Here is a 4,683-nt window from a genome sequence, read left to right as displayed (position 1 = left end):
CTGAATTACAGGTAGATTCTTTACCAACTGGCTATCAAGGAAGGTTAACCTTAATTAGCAAGGTTAACTTTATTATGTGCCAACTACATGTACAATGTCATAATAAGCAATATCTTCATAAACTGCACATGGCATAGTCTTAACCACAGCTGAAGGGAGGACGGAATATATAGGGTGAAGTAGAGATATTGGATACAGAGAGACAAAATGTAATTAAGACTCCAGCTCATGTACATCTTATTTGAAATCCTGATTTCACTATATCATTTGTGTATTAAGATTTCAGAAGTGACTAAAGAGTTGTAGCATGTGAGTGAGAATATTAAATTTGCTGGTAACTGACTGACTGATGGTGCAGCTTAACCTCTTGGTTGAGGACAATGTTATTTGTCAAAAAATGGTGATTACTAGGCTGTTCTGCAGCAATGTTCTGAGTATACAAGGAAGCTTTAAAATAGTTTGAAGAAAGGCAGAGACGGAATGACTGATTGATGGAACACTAATCTGGTTATTGGCAGTTTCTGGAATTAAATAGTATACAAGTTGTAGATAAAATTTAACAGGTATCTTGGAACTGTGACAAATTAATAATAGTAAAAAACATGGCTTTGTGCAATAATTTTAAAACTGCTTAAAATCCATGTGTTTCACACATGGAGTTAGTATACTATTATATTAATACATAACATTAATATATATAATGTTATATTTAAATTAATATGTTATTAACCCAAACTTATGGTTAAGTTTTCTTAGTTTGCTTATGGCTATCCATACCATTAGTGGGACAAAATTTATTATTTTCTCTGTTATATCACTAAAGTAATCTCAATACAAGTATCATATTGTCTCATTTTGTGAAGTACCAAACTGCTAGAAAGGGAAGGTAGTGAGAAATTATTTCATGATATGGGCCAAACAGTCTGGAGCTTCTGTAGCCATTATAACTTGGGGCTTATTTGCTAATGGACTCCGTAACAGTCACCTTGTTCCATCTCACGTCTTGAACAATTTAATAAGAGTAGCTGAGGACACTTAATATTGGTTACTGGTAATCTTTCACTCAAATTTTGTTTCGTGTGTTTCCTTTAACTGTAGAGTAATAAGGTTTACTTGAAGGACATAAGTGGAATAGTAAAACAATTGGGGTTTGATGCAGACTTCAGGTTTATTGAGATTTATTTATCTACCAGTAAATGCAGAAATATTTCTAAATAATTAAGTTTAAAACAGTAGTGATATTCCTTCAAATCTAACATGATTTTAAAGTTTACTTTCCAAAGAATAAATCTATCATCTATAAAACCTCTATGGGTGAGATGCCAATGCTGCTTAAGCCAACTTAATAGATACCTGTGGCGGATTCATTTTGATATTTGGCAAAACTAATACAGTTATGTAAAGTTTAAAAATAAAATAAAATAAAAAAAAATAGATTAGCCCAGCATTATATCAAAGATGCTAGTTTTTTATATTATATTTCTATTGCTAAAGAAATAAACCTGTACTTCTCACATAACCTTGAAAGCACAAAGGAAGGATTCTTATTCCGCTGTCATAAATTAATCTACAAGAATACCTTGAGAAATAAAAGGGAAAAATCTAATGGTACTAATAAAATAGGAGTATCTTCCTCTTCATAGGCTTGCTATGAAGACCATGCAAAATAAGGTATATATGTAATGCTCTTCACTCCATGCCTAGTATCCTGTAGGTTTGCAAAAATGTCAGTTTTCACCCATCTTCCCATGAATTCATATTACATCAAAGCCCGTCATGTTATTATCTGAAAAACTCATCACCATCATCCATGACAACTCTAGATACAGACTTCTCAAGAAAGCATGGGAAAGGTTAATAAACATCTCTAGATTATGCAGATAGAAAAACACTGTCAGTGTTGGCTTAAGCATCCCATATCCTACCTTGACATTTCAATCACAAACCTTATCCACCTTCTAAATGTCAGGGCTTGCATTGGGCTTGTTGCTCTAGATGATAAAAGCTATTAGGGGAAAAAAAAAATAGTGTGGACGAAATAAAGAAATATTTTATTTCCTTCCCAAAGACCAGAAGAACATATTCAGGGACTGAAAAGTATAGTTAAATATTCTATAACCTGTCTCCCCAAAATATAGAAAAATTATGTAATTGCCCCCCTTCCTTGGGGGAGAGGTAGATGACTCTTAAAGATCAAGGCATCAGGATGCAAAGAAATTCTACTTTTCCGAAAGGATGGTATTCAGTGTGACTTAAATACTGCAAAAGAAATGCAATGATCATGGTAATCATTTTTCCCCCCACTGTGGGCCATGTCAGTTGGCCTTTTTCATTGTGTCTGCACATATGTAGTCAACTACAGAAACACTTGATTTCTACTGTGTTCATATTTTAATTGTCAGAATGGCTGCTATGTATCAATAAACCTAAACTCCAGAACAGAGATGTCCTTTGCACCAGTGTGTGTGAGGTCACAGATGTCTGCAAACTGGGGAACTCAGAGGTTACCTACATACTGCGCAGCACGTTCCCTAACTCCAGTCATTTTAGCTCAATGCTTTTTTCCCCCTAGAGCAAGGTTTTCCTTCCATTAGCTTGCTTAAAAGGTATGTGGTGAGGGGTATATGCAATTTAGGGACTCCGCAATCCGATGTTTCCATGGCTGGGACTTGTGATGGTAATATTAATGAAGAAGCTGCGCAGTACCGGCAGTGATTCTTGACCAAATCAAATATTCTCTAAGTACCGAATGTCACCCGCTGAATTTGAGTGGGGGAGCACCGTCGCTTTAAAGGGCTCTCAGACACAACACAAAATGTTTGTCACCTCAGGTCGCATATTACTCAACAGGAAGCAAAAAGCAAAGGGCAAAACCAATACAATATTGTAAAGTAAAATAATAATAATAATAATTAAAAAAATTAAAAAAAGAAATAGACACACAGACACGTTTTGCAATGACGAACTTTATGTGGCATCAGGAATGGCAACCTGTTCTGTTTAGCAATTCCAAGGTACGCTGTTAAGATTGCTCGTCAGGTTAAACCGAATAAAGGACCGGAATACGGAACACGAAGGAGCGCTGGAGACTTCTCGGCAATCCTTTTCAAAATATAAAACTGTCACCAAGTGACTTAGGTAAGCTAATAAAATGGCTCGCTGTATGCCCTTATATTCTCCTCTTAAACTTACGTGACCATCAGCAGCGCTGTTCAAATTCAGCCAACAGCTGTTACACCAAGACACAGATCCGCAGTGTTTATCTCCCCTGAGTTATCGGTGTTCACTGAGACTCTCCGAAAATTAGGGTCGGTTTTCAATGAGAACTTAATAGAGGATCCTTCACCCCACCTCCGCTCCCACTATCCCAACCCTTGAGCCCCCTCCCACTTACCCAATATTATTTCTTAAAAACGTAGACCATACCCTCAATTCAGCTGCACCTTCCGCAGCCTGAACCTTTACCCAGAGACACCCGCGTTCAGTCTCTTTCTCGTTCTCTCCTCCCTCCCACCTGACTTCTTGAGACCCCCCGCCCACCTTCAGTTACTCTCTCGGCTTCCCAGGCGCCTCGTTTTTGAGACCGGCGCCTCCGCCCAGCGCTTTCCCATATCGAGCGCCCCCCAACCCCCACCTTTCTCAACCTCCTTTGACACTCTGGCGCCCCTCCTGTGAAACCTAAGCCCCTCTCCGCCCAGGGACCCTAGTCTCTCGGCCATCTGCATATTCCGAGTCCCTCCAAGCCCCTCCCCCCCCCCCCGCCCCCGTGCGCCCCTCACCTCCCGCCCGGGTCAGTGCGGTCCTGCAAGCTGCAACCATCCGGGATCTGTCCCCGCTCCTCACCCCATCCCCCGCCTAAACCGTTAGGGTCTTGGCTAGCAATGCCGCCCAGGGCTCCAACTTACCACAAGCGTCCGGGAGGAAGGCAAGGCAGCGGTCGCCGCGGCGGCAGCTAGACGAGAAACGGACTCGGCTGCAATCGCCCAGCGGAGCCCGAGGCAGTCAGTGCGCTGCGCTGCGCGCCGCAATCTCGCGCCTCGGCAGAGGGAAGGACGGAGGGAGCTCGGCGCGATAGCAAGAGCCGGCAAGTCGACCTCCTCCGGGCCACCGTGCGCCCCCCGGATAGGTTTGGCTTCTCCTGTTCCCCTATCTTATTCTAGCATAGTAACTGACCACCTCCAGCATCTCTGCACTATTCGCGTCTTCTTTCTTCTTTGGTGGCCCCTAACTAACTACACTATTCTAAACGGACGAAGGCCATCAAGCGAGCACCACGATGATCTCGACGACTCCGACGACAACGTTGTGCAAGAATAGGTAAGAAAAGTTCATATGCAATCGCAGTTTAGGAGCAGGCAGGTCGATGGAGCAGTCAAGGCTGCCAATCTAGCTGCTCCAAAGACAGGATCAGAAAGATCGGTGCACCCGAGGAGTGGAGCGTCCTCGGTGAGCACCAGAGCGCCTACCCAGCGCTGGTGAAACTGCACAGCGCTCTTGGACTAGATGAGGGATGAGGGGTGGAGCCAAGAGTGGCCAATCAGCGTTCAGCGTTCCACTGCCCCCGGCTTGTTTGGACCCGTCTATTAGTGCAACTGGAGCCTGCTGGCAGGGGGCGCGAGACTCCGTGGTGGTGGGGGGGAGGGGGTGGTGGTGGTGACTAACTTGATTCAAGAGGCCTGGAGA

General features: G+C 42.8%; 1 long non-coding RNA gene across 1 annotated transcript; it reads right to left on the bottom strand.

Annotated features, from left to right (window-relative positions):
- Positions 1 to 3,067: 3,067 nt before the first annotated feature.
- LOC129638532 (uncharacterized) lies at positions 3,068 to 4,451 on the bottom strand. The gene is made up of 3 exons (XR_008707888.1): positions 3,906 to 4,451; positions 3,193 to 3,286; positions 3,068 to 3,119 (listed from the first exon to the last, which is right to left on the bottom strand). It is a non-coding gene; the product is annotated as an uncharacterized LOC129638532 (long non-coding RNA).
- Positions 4,452 to 4,683: the final 232 nt, after the last annotated feature.

Source organism: Bubalus kerabau, chromosome X, assembly GCF_029407905.1.
Source record: "Bubalus kerabau isolate K-KA32 ecotype Philippines breed swamp buffalo chromosome X, PCC_UOA_SB_1v2, whole genome shotgun sequence".
NCBI lineage: Eukaryota > Metazoa > Chordata > Mammalia > Artiodactyla > Bovidae > Bubalus > Bubalus kerabau.
Note: the sequence above shows the minus strand (reverse complement) of the source record. Positions and strands in the feature narration are given on the sequence as shown.